At 34.7% G+C, this 18,445-nt stretch overlaps 2 long non-coding RNA genes across 5 annotated transcripts; one reads left to right on the top strand and one right to left on the bottom strand.

Annotated features, from left to right (window-relative positions):
* Positions 1-12,142: 12,142 nt before the first annotated feature.
* Positions 12,143-14,247, top strand: LOC147398401 (uncharacterized). The gene is made up of 4 exons (XR_015180163.1): positions 12,143-12,235; positions 12,804-12,893; positions 12,982-13,140; positions 13,637-14,247. It is a non-coding gene; the product is annotated as an uncharacterized LOC147398401 (long non-coding RNA).
* Positions 14,248-14,689: 442 nt separating this feature from the next.
* On the bottom strand, positions 14,690-17,999 carry LOC147398400 (uncharacterized). Of its 4 annotated transcripts, XR_015179854.1 has the most exons (4): positions 17,645-17,999; positions 16,414-16,469; positions 15,461-15,661; positions 14,690-15,327 (listed from the first exon to the last, which is right to left on the bottom strand). It is a non-coding gene; the product is annotated as an uncharacterized LOC147398400 (long non-coding RNA). The 4 variants fall into 4 exon arrangements; XR_015179852.1 differs by lacking the exons at positions 16,414-16,469; positions 17,645-17,999 and adding an exon at positions 16,270-16,308; XR_015179853.1 differs by lacking the exons at positions 16,414-16,469; positions 17,645-17,999 and adding an exon at positions 16,270-16,308 and having other exon boundaries at positions 15,461-15,649.
* Positions 18,000-18,445: the final 446 nt, after the last annotated feature.

Raw genomic sequence — 18,445 nt, 5'->3', positions numbered from 1 at the left:
CATGATCGTTAGATATATATTAGGGATTCGTAAGAATTAAGAATCTCTCAGAAAATGCGTATTAATCCTTAGAAGATCCAAATCGATGATCTCTAGAAAAATACCATAGGTGGATGCTCAAATTTAGAATGTGTTGGACGTTTGTGAGCTAACGTTTTCTAAATGAGAATTGTGATAGCATGCTATGTGGATTGTGAAGTAAGGTACTATTTGTTAAATTGAAAAAAATAAGTGTTGAATAGCATTAAGCGCTAAAACTTATAAGTATTGAATTTAAGTACTGAAAAAGTTGTTTGTTTAGATGCTGAATCATGTATGTTACACATTGTTGAAACTGGTAAATTATTTTTTTTACCCTTACAATCATATTATTCATTTTTTTGCATGTTTCAAATGCTTATTTCTTATCAAACACAATAAAATATATTATTTTTTATAAAATTAAACTACAATTCATTTTTAAATAATAAGTAATACTCAAATCTTCAATTTATAAATAATAATTTTTATTTATAAAAACCCACAAATTTCAAATTAAAAATAATAATGTCATACAAGTCATCAAAATTTGAAATCAACATTAAAAGAACTTAATTTTTGATAAATAATTTTCAATGGAAATGAAGGATATGTAATTATAAAAGTACCTTATGAATTAATAAGGGCAATCCACACCATAGCCAATTTTTTTGTTTTATATGGGTCAAAGTTTTTGGAATGAGCAAATTTTTAGTGATGATAATCTATATAGTCTGGAGATCATCCTCACAAAAAATCAGTCCATTTTAAAACATTTGATCACGGCAAAAATAGTTTTTTTTTTTTTTTTTAAAGAGACGATTTACGGTTCTTGAACTTGTTTTGATAAGGTTAGAAGTTTCAGGATGGGCTGATTTTTGGTGAGGATGATCTCCTCATTATAGAGATCATCCTCATAAAAAATCAACTCATTGCAAAACTTTTAACCCATATAAGACAAAATAATTTAATCATGGTGTGGGTTTATTAATTTGTGGGGTGTTTATATACTAATGAGGAAATCATCCTCACCAAAAATCAACTCATTCCAAAACTTTTAAGTCATATAAGACAAAATAATTTAGTCATGATGTGGATTTATTAATTTGTGGGGTGCTTATATACTTATCCATGGGATATAAGAGGTAATATTCTTTTAAGTATAAGGACATACTTATTCGTGCCCAAAAAAATGAAGGGCAAACATGTCCGTGTCAAAAAAATAAAGTACTTATCGTTTTAACAATTTTTTTCAATATCAAAATAATGTTAAATTTTTTTCACTTATTTTCAACAATAAATGCTGAAAATATAAAGTAAACAATCGCGTTATTTAACAAAAAGTGTTGAATTTTTTTTTCCAATAATAAGCGTTAAAAAATAGTGTAAATAAACACTGCCTAAGATCATTCGATAAATGAGGATTGCTTTGTGAACCTTAAGGAAAAAAATTATCACTCACTTCAAAATTTTTAAGATACTTCTATATTGAATTACACAGCATTTTCAAGGAAGTATTTTAATTTCGGCAGAAAGGTAGGGCATGAAATAAATTCTAAATGCCACTTGTCCTCTAACATTGAGGATTTCTTCAAAATTTTGAAGCGGCCCATCGTCTTCAAAGTGGGGCTCTCCCTAATGGGCGTTGTCGTTAGTCCTTATCAGATTCCCGACGCTGTGATATTCCCAACTTATCGTCTCATAGGCTCTTAGAAAAATAAGGATGGTACGGTACCCTCACAAAATTGTGTGGAGCTGTCACCATTTTGATGTACTACAAGTAACATCAATGATACCTAACTAAGTTAGAAAATTTAAACACATGGAACAACATTTACAGCTAACATTTAAATGAGTCCAGTTGTTCGACATTTCTGTAATCTACTACCTGCCGACCTGCCTCATCTCTCTGTCCCAACTCTCAACTATTACTAAACGTCCAAGATCGTGCCACGTAAATATATGGAGAATGATTTGCACCGCGTGATGCTTTGAGTCATGTCAATGACCTATTCTTGCATGTGAAGTAAGACAGAGGAAAATTCGAGAACGATCAGGCAACCTTTTTCGCGAAGATTCCCTTAAAAAGTGTCAAACATTGCTAACGGTGGTCCACGTTGGTTGTATAGTGTGGGGGCTGGGTGCTAAATCCGTGACACTCGTTCCCTTATTTGACTTGTGATTTAAATAAATCAAATCACAAGTCATATTTAAATAAATCCTCAAATCAAGGGCGGTTTTGTTGGCCTGGGATTTAATAAATAAAAATAATAATAAATTTTGAAGTGTCGTTTTTTTTTTTTTTTTTTTAATTCGAATTTCAATAAGTTTTAAATTTTTTTTCTTTTAAAAATTGCCCACATATTTATTTTTTTAGATTTTAAATCTTAAATGGTTGTCGGGCCACATTGATTCTCACATTGACAATCCAACAATATAGTTTTTTAGATTTTATAAAAATATTCATATTAAAATTTTTTTTTTTAAATATTATTTTTATAAGTTTGGTCCTAGGTGTTGAAAATGGACGGCCACCGAACACCTAAATTTCAAAATAAAGTTTAACGGTGAAAAATAATTCTTTTTTTTTTTAATTTATATAATTTTATCCTCTACAACCTCATTGCATTGGATCAAGTTTTTGAATGTCACAAGGTGATCAAATAAGAAAGTTTTTTTTTTTTTCACTATGAACAGGAGAGAGAAAGGGACATTGAACATTGTTTTTGGATGCTAAATGAATATTGTTTTTAGCGATGCCCCTCTCTCTCTCTCTCTCTCTCTCTCTCTCTCTCTCCTGTCCATAGTTAAAAAATTGCTAACTTTCTACTTTGATCACCTTGTGACATTCAAAAACATGATCTGATGCAACGGAGTTGTAGTGGACAAAATTATATGAACTTTAAAAAAAAATTTAAATAATTATTTTTCACCATTGAATTATTTTTTTAAATTTGGGTTTTTGGTAGCCGTTCATTTTCAACACCTTAGACCAAACTTGTAAAAACAATATTTTTTTAATAAGAATATTTTCATGAAATCTAAAAGACTATATTGTTATATTGTCAATGTGATAATCAATGTGACCGGACAACCATTTAAGATTTAAAATCTAAATAAATAAATATGTGGGCAATTTTTAAAAGAAAAAAATTTAAAACTTATCAAAATTTGAATTAAAAAAAAAAAAAAAACACTTCAAAATTTATTATTATTTTTATTTATTAAATCCTAGGTCAACAAAACCTCCCTTGATTTGGGGATTTATTTAAATATGGCTTGTGATTTGATTTGTTAAATCACAAGTCAAAGAAGGGAACGAGTGCACAGATTAAGAACACAGCCCCCACACTATACAAGCAACGTGGACCACCATTAGCAACGTTTGACACTCGTTTGACAACTTTTCTAGGAATCTTCACTAAAAAGGTAGATTAATCGTCCTCGAACTTTCCTCTATCTTACTTCACTCGCAAGAATAAGTCACTGACATGACTCAAAGCATCACGCGTTGCAAATCAATCGCCACATATACACATATATACACGTGGCACGATCTTGGACGTTTAGTGGTAGTTGAGAGTTGGGGCAGAGAGACGAGGCAGGTCAGCAGGTTGTAGATTACAAATCTGATGCAATGGAGCTGTAGTGGACAAAATTATATAAACTTAAAAAAAAAATTAAATAATTATTTTTCATCATTGAATTTTATTTTTAAATTTGGGTTTTTGGTGACCGTCTATTTTCAACACCTTGGATCAAGCTTGAAAAACAATATTTTTTTAATTTTTTCCTTTTTTGAAGATGAATATTTTCATAAAATCTGAAAGGCCGTGTTGTTGAATTTTTAATGTGATAATCAATGTGGGCCCAATGACCCTTTCTAAGATTTGACATCTAAAAAAATAAATATGTGGGCAACGGGCAAGAGAGAGAAACTCTTTCTACTGTTGATGTCATTGCACCACATGTCAAACATTTGTTGGGCTATGAGCCAACACGTAATAGGACGTGCGCAAAAAAAAATTTGCATTTTCTTTTTTCAAATTTTAAATTCGGCATCTTAAGTGTTGAAAATTTATTTTATTTAAAAATTCGACACTTAAAATGCCGATTTAGGTTCGATTTGATAATTATAAAAAATGTGTTACTTTTTTATAATATTTTTTTAATAATTTCCCCTTTAAATAAATCAAATCTATAAAAAGATTTTATTAAATCATTAAATGGGTTGTTAAATTTCTTTCCCAAGGCGATCTATTGTTTGAAGCAATGAACCAAAGAGGTTCATTTTATCTAGACAAAAATTCAAGTTCATGACCCTAATTAATATACCTAGGTGTATGGATCAAGGTTCATGGAATTTATGTTTGTTCATAAATTAATATTCATTTATAAATCCTAAGTGAGTGAATTTGACTAGAAAAGATGAAGTTGAAGTTGAAAAAAATTCTTAAAACATGCATACAATACATACATGTACAATGTACCTGATTAGTGTTTCAAAATATTGATTTATCCACATTCTTTCCAGGTATTTATCTCAATTTCTATCCTTATTTCATTAGATTAGGTAAACAAGTTTATAAGCCTCAATTTATCACATTTCATATTATATCATACTAACTAGGCTTAATTGCACAAAATAAATGTAATTATTGAAAAATTGATCATATGCGTTCACTGTATAGGTCAATGATCAACTTATCCAAATGAACACCAAATCAATCAATCGAGAATGCACTGCAATCAAGAAAACCATTCAAAACTAGAGATTTGGATGCTTCCAAATCAATATGGCGTAGTCAAAGAGCAATGTAGCATAGTCCACCTCGAATGGATCATCTTAAAAAACCTCCAATATGCTCCACACATGAGATTATATGTAAGATTAATGGCATCTAGATCATTTCAAAGTACTTAAAGTCTATAAATAAATCATTTTGCCATTTAGGAAAGAGTCCTTGGGGCCTTATCTCTTCTCTCTTCTCTTAAATGCCCTTGACATTTTCTCTGTAATTTTTCTATTTTTTTTTTGTTAGATTTTATTTCAAAGAAAAAAAATAAAAATATAGAATATTTTAGTAAGGTGAAAGCCATCAAGAGTAAAAGCGTGAGATGTTGGAGTAGCATAGATAAAACCCCTTCAAGGTATTAAAGTGAATATCTATACTCACTCTGTGAAAAGTGAAAATTTTGATAAGAAAATTTGATGGTCCAAAGCCCACAAATTTTAGAAAGCGAATTTTGATGGCCTAAGGCTGTTGAAATTTTTTATGATCCCCAATTCGATGGCTTAAAGCCATCAAATTTCTCCCATCCTCCATTAATTTAATGGTTTCGGTCCATCGTAAAAGAAATTGACAATGAAAAATTTGATGCCTTGGTTTGTCGAATATAGGTTTTTTTCACCTTGTGACTTCTTACTACTCCAGGCAGGATGCTTAGTTGGGAGTTAGACTTTAGGTTAATTAACTATTCCTAGTTAAATTGAAGGTTAGATATCACTATAGGACACCTAACCTCAAGAATTTCTATATAACATTACATTTATAGACAAGGATAATTGAAGTCTAAGATTTTCTAAGAAGATAAATAGTGACTAGGACTCTATACCAAATATTTTTCTCAATCGACTAATAAATCTATATTGACCATTTGTTTTTAATACGAGTTTTGATTTTGATTATATTACTTCAAAAAAGCTTAAATGTTGTGAGTATATTCTTTTCAGACCCTCATGAGTCAAACTCATCCACTAAGGGTTTAAGGGATTGTTGTATTCGTTAAATGTAGTTGAGAAGTCTGTGAAAGTGGCATATCTTTTTCTATCTCTTTTTATTAGGGACTAGTAAAGTTTAGGTTTGGGGCGTGATCAATATCCTAAAACCCTTATTTTAATGTACATTTCCCATGCACTTATAACATTTTAAACTCTAGTTGTACCTTAATTACCAAATAATCATGTTTATGCCTTATATCAGCAACTACATGATTTGTTATATTAATTAGGTATAATTGCATGAATAATTGATTAAACTAGAAAATTTGATGAGCGTGTGGTTGATTATGAAAGCTTTAGATCAAAAATGCAAAAATGAATAAAGTGGAAGAATTCAAGCACACCAGAGCAATCAAGGATGCATAATAGAGTTGAGAACCAAAATTAGCACATTTCTATTACACCCCAATCGCGCCACGGTCTCAACCGTGCTACAGTAAAAGGGTGATCAATCAAGGTGATTTTGCATGGCTATGTTTCACAAGCAAGGGTGACCTGGTTGCGGATGATCGTACATACCAGATCTTTTTAAAACTCGAGAATTATCTATAAATAAGACCTTAAGTCCATTGTAATCGATCTCTCATTTTACCCTTCTCCCAATTTAGTTTAGGCCTTCTTCCCCAATTAGTCTAGGTCTATTTTTCTATAATTATGAATGAGAGAAAAATTGTGTAACTTTTGATCATCAATGAAGGAAGATTTCTTTTCTTTTACTTTTTCTTCTTACCTTGCAATGACTAGAGGCTAAGTTCCCCTTGTGTTAGAGAGGTAGAGAAGCCTAGAAGAAGTTCAAATATGCTCTTAATTTTCTTTCCTGCTGTTTTTATACTTATTTCTTAATGTATTATCAAGGTTTATCCTACTCCTATGGATTAAATCCTTAGTTGAGTATATTACATCCTTTATGTTTAATCTAGATAAGACATACTTAGCTAAGACTCAAGATGTTTTATCCTTAACTTAACTATTGGGTAGTAGGGATTTACACTTTTGAGTGAAAGGTTCTAACTTTAATATCTCATACTTAGTTTCCAAAGTTAAATCTTCCAACCTAAGGCATTATCATGTTCTTAGGTTGAGTTTCAAAGAGATTATAATTAAATTATGTAGTTGATCTACTCTTGGTCAATCTGTGGCGTCCCGCCGAACACTAACACAAATCCCCATGTCAAAACTCGAGGTACTAGGTGGCACCTAGAAATTTCGGCATGATCTGATTTGTTTATGTTAGCATTCCAAAGCGTTCAACTTGCATTTGATAAACGACATACAATCTTGCATACATATACAAAATATAATACTAACGGAAGCTTATAAACGTCTAATAATGTACGAAAGATCATAGTACGGAAGAATAACCAAAATACAGGATTATACAAAATTCCTCACTCTAACAAAAATCCTAACACTCAAGACAGAATCCATAAGACTACTTGGGGGAACTGACACCACTAGGGGGTATAACCCTATTACTTACCAAGTGACGAATTCTGGTTGTCTATCTGACCAACCAGATGATCCTCATTCGTGCTCTATACTTACCTCGTCAAGCTCTGAATCTGAAACTAAAAAAAAATGGAGAAGAAAAGGGTGAGTAACAATGGTTACTCAGTAAGGAAGCAACAATTTCTGCCAATAACCTTTCCTAACATGAACAAATAAACATACTGAATCATTTTAAAATAAACAAAGTTTGACATAAGAAAACTACGATTAATTTGTACATATAGCTAGGGATGAGCAACTAAACATTTTAAAACTGACATTACATCAATCAACAGTACTCACTATACCATTTTCTTTATGTACAAATCTAATTGATCAAATGAAAACATTAAACATGCATTTCATTTTATATATCAAAGTAAAGCAATAGATACATAATACACAATGGTGGAGTATTGGAATTAGAGAGTTGGGATTCACGACTGGATCGCTCCTAGTCGGGACATGATGTTACAATTCTTCTCTGGCTTTTAGTTCCTGATTTTGTGGCTGGTCGCTGTTTATCACGCTTGGTTGACCATTTATCCGGCTCAGGCTGGTCGTTTGACGTGACCGTAAGCAATGGGTCTCTTTTCGATGTGTCAGAACGTTCGACTACTATAGATTGTTAGTGATCACTGACTAATCATCTTCGTCTATGCCTATCAGGCGTACATGTGATTCCCAAATATACAAACCATTCGTATACGACCACCTTTACATTACAAGTTCACTGGTAAAGATAGAGATGAATAAACCCGGATTCCAGTTGTGATTCCATTCTCATACGTGTCCCATACCACGTATGAGCTTGATGGTCCCTACCGTACATCCCAGGATAGTACACCACTTCGGATGATATGACGCCCTATCCCTTCAAGCATTTACAAACTCTTTAATATCTCACAAAATATATATATATAGGGAGGCGTTCGGCGCAAAACATTTTGACGAACATTTTAAATCCGTCGGATATAACGCAAATGAACGGATCAGATTCAATTTAACGTATAAATCATAAGTTATATAATATTTACAGTGCCACCCTTATTCTTTCTTGTATTTAGTGCCCCATCCCTCTTCTTTAAAACCAACATATTTTTACAGAGAGTGAGAACTCTCTCATTCTCTCTCTCGACAGACGTACTTCTCTCTCACACTCTCAAACCCTCTCGCGATTGACATAACCCATCTCTCTCACTCTCTTTCACTCTCTCTCACTCTCTCAAACCCTCACTCTCACTCTCGATCAAATCCGACGGCTCCATCTAACTGAACTCTCTCGATAGACGCCCTTCTCTCTCACTCTCTCAAACCCTCTCGCGATCAATAGAACCCCTCTCTATCACTCTCGTGCCCTCTCTCTCACTCTCTCAAACCCTCTCTCTCACTCTTGATCAATATTCGACGGCTCCATCTGTGGCGCCCCGCCAAACGCTAACACAAATCCCAAGGCCAAATCCCAAGGTACTAGGTGGCACCTCGAAATTTCGGCATGGTCTCCTCTGTTTATGTTAGCGTTTCACGGAACTCAAACCTGATAAACCAATTTATAACAAAACCTGTATATAAGAATGTAGATACAGGAAAAATAACAGCGGAAGACTAATTACATCTAACATGTAAGTAGATCAGAGTGCGGAAGATTTAATCATATACAGGCTTACAAAATACTCTCACTCTAACATAGGCCTAAACTCTCAATCCAAAACTACATACATCCTGGATGAAACTGGCAATTCTAACGGATGTAGCCTTAGTGCTCACTAGGCAATAAACTCTGATCGTCGATCTGACCGACCAGATACTCCTCAAATACTGACTCTACGCCTGTCTCGGTAGCTGCAAGTGCTGGAACTAAAAAAATAGGAAGGAAAGGGTGAGTAACGAAAGTTACCCAGCAAGTCCACAGCCAATTCCTACCAATAACCTTTCCTAAGCATGATCGAATAAAGCATACTGAATATTTTAATACATGCAAGGTTTTACAAGATAAAATACGATCAACTGGTACATATAGCCAGGGATGAGCAACTAAACAGTTTAAGATTACACATGGCATCAATCATCCATACTCATTATACATTTTCCATTCTATGCAAATACCGTTGACAACATTAAAACGATAGACATGCTTTTCATTTATAATTCGAAATATAACAACAGATACATAATACAAGTGGTGGAGTATTGGAATTAAAGAGTTGGGATTCACGACTGGATCGCTCCCAGTCGGGACATGATATTCCCCAATAACATCGTAGTTCCTGATTTTGTGGCTGGTCGTGTCTACCACGCTTGCGGAACCATTTATCCGGCTCAGGCTGGCCGTTTGACGTGACCGTAAGCAATGGGTCTCTTTTCGATGTGTCAGAACGTTCGACTACTACTAGATTGTTAGTGATCACTAACTAATCATCTTCGTCTATGCCTATCAGGCGTGCATGTGATTCCCAAATGACACTCCACTCGTATACGACCACCTTTACAAAACACACTTTCACTGGTAAAGATAAGAAAGGAATGGACCCGGATTCCAGTTGTGACTCCACTCTCATACGCGTCCCATACCACGTATGAGTTTGGTGGTCCCTACCGTACATCCCAGGATAGTGCACCCCTCCGGATGATGTGACACACTATCCCTTCAGGCATTCACAAACCCTTTAACAGCTCACAAAATAGCTACGTATATATACATATGTGATTTTTCATTTAAAACAAAAGGGAAATTAACAGAACAGGGTTGAGAACGGATATCCAGTTCCTACCATGCAACCGTGGCCACCCGGCCTAAAAATAAATAACAGTACTCAGCGCAAGCGCTAACATAATCGGAAATAAACATGCAACCCTTCATTAATAACCTGGATATCCTTTCACCAACCTACACACAACATACAATGTAAAATGCAGACATCACCCCTCGGGTGTGATTCTGACATTTTACCGTTCATTCCCTTTTCCCATTCTCTCAACATCTCATTTTTCATCATCCTTTCAAATCAACCATTCATTTTCAATCTTTCAAAGTCATTCTTTTGGTCTTTCTATTGAAATTCATCAAAGTTTATTAAAAAAACAAGGTCCCAGGGATGCTCGGGACCAAAGCTGTTAAAAATGGTAAAAGCTGGTGAAATTTTGGCTAAGTGTTGGAAACTCAATTTTTCAAAGTTCTCGAAATTAAAAACGGGTTTTTCGAAATGAAAGTCTCGATCATGAGATTCGACACCATATAGTTTTTGTAATCTAATTCAAAGAAACGCGAAAGTTATTTCATTTTGAAATATTACCGAAAACGTCGAAAATTACGTTTTGTTCTTTAAACCAAAATTCGGATTTTGATCCTTTGAGATTTGGATCTTAAAACCATTCCCATTGTTCCGAAATGGGGGGTAAAACCTTAATTTCATTAAAGAACTTAAAGTAAATTACTTAAATGTTGAAGGGTGAGAAATAGTGTATAAGGTGTGAGGAAGTCAAGCCAAGAGTCAGAACACTGTTCTGATCAAAACTGTGTCTGTCGGTGGCTGTCGGTGGCAGAACCAGGATGTTGTCGGTGGAACCGACATAATACACATCGGCAGATGTCGGTGGGACCGACGGTCCTGCCGACAGTGTAAAATTTCTCGCGCTGTTTAGCTTCGTCGGTGGCAGAAGCTCATTCTGTCGGTGGGACCGACAGAATGCCTTCGGTAGGTGCCGGTGGAATCGACCCCCCTACCCACCTACAGCCTGAACCTCACTCGCGATTTTTGGGTTTTTCGATCCCTTTTTCGATTTCCTTTTCCATTCTTCGAACCATTCTACCCACCCACGATTTTGTATCAAAATTCGATCAAACATAAGCAAAACACCCACTCTACCATGAATTTGAAATCAAACACAATTTCTATGATTTAAATGCAAACAATAAGTTTTGTTTTAAACCCTAAATGCACATTCGAAAATCTAAAGCTACCAATAAGAATTGGAAGTCCCTTACTTGGTTGTGACGCCAAGGGTACAAACTAGCACTACAACTCAAGGTTGGATGGCTCAAGAGTCGAGGTTGGGCTGACTTGGATGTGAAACGAGCGAGGGTTTGCAAGGTATCCGACAATGACGTTCTCCTTCGCTTCTACAATGAAGTATATACCTAGCTCCTAACTCGATGAAGCCCTCGGATGGAATGTGTTGGGGTTTACTCGAGCTACCCAGCTGGTTTTGATGAAGGATGGAGAAAACAAACAAGAATGGGTAAGTAAAGATGGTGAAGTTGTAGCTCTCGACGTGGCCGACAACTTTGTCTTCTTCGTCGATGTTCAACTCGACTTTGTTTGCGTACAAACTTGATGACAATGGGTCGAAACCCTTGGATTGAAAGTGGCTGTCGTTTGGGTTTCTTAGAGAATGAGAGAAAAATGAAATAAAAGAAATCAGATCCCTTTTTATATAAAGCTGAGGGGCATACTTGTAATTTCCCCCTTATTTCTAGTTTCGATCGTAACTTAACTATTCGGACTCGAAAAACGACAAACGAATATACCATTTCAAATAATTTTTCGATTCGGATCTAATGGTGTCATCAAATCTTTTTGATTCTCGCTCTAACGAAATTCCACTATTTTTGGATCCCACTTAACATGAAATTCGAGGATTCTATAACTTCTCTATCCGAACTCGAATTTGAACTTGCTTACAGGCTAATGTGTATATTCCGATCCTTTTGAATCTAATGGCGAAGTCGGTTTTCCTCAAAATTAATCATAGCAATATTCGAGTATTTTACTCTAAATCTCTCATTCGACATTTTCCTCCAAATCTCACCATTTAATTTCCTCGAGATATGAGTTGAAAATCCGGGGTGTTACACCATCGATCTGAAACCCTCTCGCCCTCGATCTCACTGTTTAAGTTACATCTCTCTCGCATGAACGACGAAGACTCCATCTCCTTCACAGACAGGTACTCTCTCTCTCTCTCTCTCTCTCTCTCTCATCTATATATATATATATATATAATATCTCCTTGGATTAATTTGAGTTTCGATTTGATGAAGAAAAAAAATCCGGATTTATTTAGGGCTTTTTTTTTATCTTCACTTTGGTAAACTAACAATAGACTGTGAACCTGATTGAATAACAATTTAGGTATTAATTTGAGTTTCTGTTCTTTGATTTGAGAATATTTCATCTGTGAAATATCTCACATAAAAAAATCAGATTAGTTGTGTTTTTTTATTTTAATCTCGTGGCAGAATGATTGTAAAATTGCTGGAAACATTTAAGGATACCCTTTTTATATCATAGATTACAGAGTAGCAGAATGATCCATTTAGATTCATTGTTGTAGAATGGAAAACCATTTTCATAATTACATCTCACCTTGCCATAAATTGTACTCATCTTTAAATAAAAAAAACACAGTGCTTCTTTTGTATTTGCATATGTTATCAATTAATTTGAACATTGCTGCATACTAGAGAGGGCACTAATAAGGTGATTATTTACTTCTTATTTTTGTTATATTTCAGAGAGAATGGAGGAAGTTTGCTAGAGGGAAAAGGCCCCAAAGAGTTATATTTGCTAGAATGTTGGCTTTGGTTGCCCATGCGTTAGCAGAGGTAGGCTTTGGATATGAAGCTCAATCTCATAAGTTTCAGTATGCATCGAATACGATTGAATATTTCTTTGTGACGTGTTAACAATCAGGGAGAGGGAAAGCATGAGCCCAAATCTTGATACTGCAGAATGTAGACATTTTCAATCCATTCTTATTAAGGAACATTAGTGAATCTAGTTGGAAAAGCTTGTCTGGTGTACGTGCTAATATGTGCATTCTTTAGCTTGTCCCAAATCCCAAATATTGAGGTACACACAATTTTATTAGCACATTTTTATTTTCTCTTTTACTATTTCAAAAGGGAATTGATTTATTGAATACATCTGATATCATTGAAGGCTTGCACTATTTCAAAAGCTGATACCTTCATTTGTTACCAGATTTTGAATGTGAGCTGAAATTTTTTGATGGTTATGACAACAATTTTTGAAGTCCAAGTTGCAAGTAAGGATTAAGGTTTTAAATTTCTGTTATGTATAAGTTTCAATCAATTTGGGAACCAAACTATATTGTATACAAACCTGAAAAATAGTATCGTGGAACATAGAAATCTAATCTATTTTGTCTATTTTGCTTTATTTATAAAACATATTGAACATGATATTTGACGTACAATCTTGAGGTAACTTCAACATTATTCTTTTTTACTTCCTCTCTCCTTATATTTTTGTATATGTTTTGCTTAAATGTGCCGGAGAAAATCATGTATATGTTTGCTTACTTGATCTACTTGGTTCATTTCAGGTAGTTGTGGGTAGTTTTATTGCTGATGGGCGCAAATAGTCAAAGTTAAACCGATCAGAGCATTCTTCTGCAGTGCCAAAGCATGGATCGGGTGGCGGTGGAATGGTGGGGTCTGGTAGTCCACCATCATGAGGGACCATGAGTGAGTCATCTGGTGGTCCTGGCAGCCCCCTCAACTAGAGCATGGGAGCCTGCAATAACAACAACAACCAACAAGGCGTGGCTAACATGCCGTGGAAATAAATTGTTCCCTCGTATTTTGTGTATTAGGTGTGGATTTAGTCCATCAGTTTTTAAGTTGTAGTGTCAGCTTTTCATTTTGGACTTTTGTATAAGCTTATATTATAAGGTGCACCAAGGAAGGATTGTTGGTTAGTTATTTTCAACCCGGCTTTTTGGGAAGTAAATTTCAAGCTAGTAACCATTCTCAACCAGGTGTTTTAGAATTTCAGATTTCTTGATGTTGTGTGGTATCTCTATCACTCTATGATGTCAAATAATTATCCTCAATTTCATTGAGATGTTATGTTATAAAGGATCATTGTTTGGCATCAACGCTTATTGCATTTGTATGTATTTGAAAGGTTGTTTCACCAAGTGTGACAGTTTGAGTTCTGATGTAAATGTTGTTGTGATTGATCATTAAAGTAACACTTAGAAACAACCACTAAGGCTGTTTTAGTCATTGAATAAAAAATGTGAGGACATTATCTTCCAAAAGAATATCCACATAATCTAGAAACTAAAATCGGATCTGTTTTGCGCTTCTCACTTTTGTAGGAACTAATTTTAATATTTTATCAAACAAAGCACTTTTATTCACTAAGGCTGTTTTAGTCATTGAATTCTAAAGGTTGTGAAGTGCTGCATATATCGATATGCAGTGCTTTCATTATACCCATGCCTTTGCCAAAACTAGATACAAACGCATAACGCACATAAACCACCCGAGGGCATGCATGATGCTCTTGAGATTATATAAATGGAACTGCATGTTAAGAAATGCAAAATTGCAACTTAAAATGAAATATGCATATGTAATGATAGAAATAGTTAAGAAAAGATAGCATTGGAAAGATCTCCATGATAGCTTTCTAATTAATACATTGTCGAGGCAAATCAACAACTTTGCTGTGAACTTCATTCTCCATTTACTTTAATGTGTACAGAGTGTAAAGGGAAGGAAAGATAATTTCAGCTTATTGAATCCCTCCAAAACAAAACCCAACAAAAGGGATTGAAAAAAGAAAAAAAAAAGAAAAAACTACAAATCCAACAATTACAAGCAATCCATTCAAAGATGTCACATCCACTTGGGGGTCAAAACCCATATGCTGCTTATGCATGCTTCTTTCTTTGCTTCTATATGATGTGTTCTTTCTTAAGTTTGTGTATTTTCTTGACTTCTCGAGTATTCATAGAATTCTTTGAGGCACGAGATGAGTGCGTCCCCTCGGCATAAATGTTTCTAAAATATCATTAATATACGTTGTCGAAGAGAGAGATACCACCACAGACACGAGTCCTGCTGAGAGCTGAGGATGAAGGTGCCAACATAACCAAACCCCACGATGAAGAATGCCATGGCTTGTAGGTAAAGGTATATGAAGTAATGGTTCTTCCCAAATGCAATGTCATAGGAAGCGCAAAAGAAGAGAAAAGCTCCAACCCCAAGTTTCAACAGACGGAACCTATCGATGATTAACCATGAAACAATTAAATCAAGGTTCGATACTATAAAGTTCGACTTCCATGAAAGGTACAAAATTGATGTATAATAGTAACTTGGATAATTGAATTGAGCATGTTTTCTTAAAATTTTACCTTTCTCTGATCCTGAGTCGAGGTTTCTTGGGTGCTTTGGTTCCTGCTTTATTAACTTTGAGAGCATCTCCTAACTTTTAGTCGAGGTTTCTTGGGTGCTTTGATTCCTGCTTCAGAAATATTTTCTTCATGGCAGCCAAGGAGAATGGGAATTACGTGTATCAAATCTTGATCCTCTCCCACTAATAACTTCAAAGCAGTCTGAAGAGTTATAAACTCGATAAACTAAACCATTCAGTGTACACTAAACCCCATTCAGCCAAATACTTGATAAACTCAAAGTAGTTGGAAAATGAAAAAAGTTTGGGCCACAAAGCAAGCTTTCCAACACATATGAAATGGATCAGGTCAGATTTAGATATCTAACACATATCTGTTTTAAAGAGGATCATGCCATGGACAAGGTATACAATGACTGATCTGGTGTAGATGTAAAGAATGAAAATACTAACGGGTGAAAAGTCGGTCATACTGGTGTTGGCCAGTTACAGATGAAGTGAGTTGAAGTGCAACGGATGAAGTCAGTTGAAGTGTAACTTTTATTCAAGAGAATCACATTGTTCATACTTGCTTGAACAAGCATGAACATGCATGTCCTTTAGCTACCCATTCCATGTCAAATAACACCTTATTCAAGTACTCATGTCACTTAGTAATGTTCTTCCAATTTAAAAATAATATTATTAAAGGAGGTGCTCAAGCTTTTCCAAAATATAATATGACATTTAAGATTTAAACTTGAGTCTGAAAACCAAAGCCAATGATAAAGTTAGGAAATCTAGGAAAATGGTACAGGAACAGAATAATACCCCATTTTGAGCTCCTTTATATCCACACGATTGGGTGCATAACCGAAAGCACATATAAGCCATGCTCATGGCACAGATAAAACTTAAACACCCAAACAAGTGCAATTGCATATACAAAAAATATCAAAGGGAAGAGACAGTCACCAGCACTTTTCTTCTGTTGTTCTCTCTTCTTCTTTTGCTGCTCATCCTTGTATTTGCTGCAAGAGTAGGAGAACTAGACATCAAATACTTCACTCCTTCCGTGGAAATGAATTCCAAATACAAGTCCCAAAGACAAACATATTATTGATCCCATTGATATTAATAATTTCTTGGCAGCCAAATACTCCTTCAGAAATATATTCTTCATGGCAGCCAAGGAGAATGAGAATTACGTGTATCAAATTTTGATCCTCTCCGACTAATAACTTCAAAGCAGTCCGTAAGAATATAAACTCGATAAACTAAACCATTCAGTGTGCACTAAACCCCATTCAGCCAAATACTCGATAAACTCAAAGTAGTGGGAAAATGAAAAAAGTTTGGGCCACAAAGCAAGCATTCTAAAGTTGAAACCTAATCAAAATGAGCTATAGTTGCTCAGTTTTCCAAAGAATGAGCTATATCTGAAACAAGTCATCTAGTCATGCCAAGCAAGAATTGTATACACTAATTGAAAATCACAAGAGTAAATTAGCTTTAATTTTATTGCCTAATCTTGAGAAGTGTAATTAAATTAAAATAAGTTGAAAACAGTTAATGTGATGTGTGTGGATGGTAAACATGGAATTAGGCATGGTGGGTGCCAATTTCATAAAGTTACTATTTTTGTGCACATCTGCTATTCCAAATCAGTATGTCATGAATTTCTCATGTGTTTTAGTTATGAGTCTGGTAGATAAACTAAATTCAAATTTATGTTTGTGGGTTTGTGATCTTGTTGGTTGGTTACTTGGGACCAATAGAGAACCTAAAAAATTTCACTTGCTCACGAGATTAAAATCAAGAAACACAACAACTAATCAGAATTTTTTATGTGAAATATTTCACAGATGAAATATTCTCAAATCAAATAACAGAAACTCAAATTAATACCTAAATTGTTATTCAATCAGGTTCACAGTCTATTGTTACTTTACCAAGTGAAGAATAAAAAAGCCAGAATTTTTATACTAGCCCTGCTCACGAGATTAAAATCAAGAAACACAACAACAAATCCTTATAATTTTTTATGTGAAATATTTCACAGATGAAATATTCTCAAATCAGAATAAAAAAGCCCTAAATAATTTCAGATTTTTTGTCTTCACCAAATCGAAACTCAAATTAATCCAAGGAGATAAAGCTTAAACAGAGAGAGAGAGAGAGAGAGAGAGAGAGAGGGAGAGAGTACCTGTCTGCGAGGGAAATGGAGTCTTCGTCGTTCGTGCGAGCGATGATGAGAGACTGAGAACGAGAGCGAGATCAAACCGAGAGAGTTCGCGAGAGAGAGCTCGAGCGGTTTGTGAGAATGAGAGAGGTCGAGCGAGAGTGAGAGAGTGAGTGAGAGAGAGTGAGTGAGAGAGTGAGAGAGTGGGGTTCTGTTGAGACTCGAGAGTGAGAATGAGAGAGGGGTTCGACAGAGGAGAAAGGATTTAGTTAACCTTATTTCTGTTCACCAACCTACACACAGCACAACAACGTAAAATGCAGACATCACCCCTCGGGTGTGACTCTGACATTTTACCGTTTCATACCCTTTTTCCCCTTTTCTTCCGATTTTTACAATTTTCAATCTCTTCAATAAAACAATCCATTTCTGATATTCATCAACTCAACATGAGTTAATTGAATAGTAAATCGTTTTTCTAACTATGAAATTCATTTCTATCAAAAATCTCGAAAAAAATACAAAACTTATATTAAAACAGGGTCCAAGCGGTGCACAGGACCCAACTGGCAGAAATAACCCGATAAAATATCCTACCCACGTATAATTTGTTAAAAATACAATTAAACATATCAAACATGCAATTTCTGGCGTGAATTTTTAAATAACATAAGAATTCTATATTTTGGAAACTCACCACAAATTTTTAATAAAATCCTAAATGCAATTTTCACAATCTACGATTACTAATAGAAATTGAGAGTTCCTTACAATCTCTAGGCGAGATGATTGAAGCTTGTGCGCGAAAATACGGCTGATTTTTGA

The sequence above is a fragment of the Akebia trifoliata genome, chromosome 7, assembly GCF_017979445.1.
Source record: "Akebia trifoliata isolate Shusen 1 chromosome 7, ASM1797944v1, whole genome shotgun sequence".
Taxonomy (NCBI): Eukaryota; Viridiplantae; Streptophyta; class Magnoliopsida; order Ranunculales; family Lardizabalaceae; genus Akebia; species Akebia trifoliata.
The sequence above is the reverse complement of the archived record's forward strand: the minus strand, read 5'-3'. Positions and strand labels throughout refer to the sequence as shown.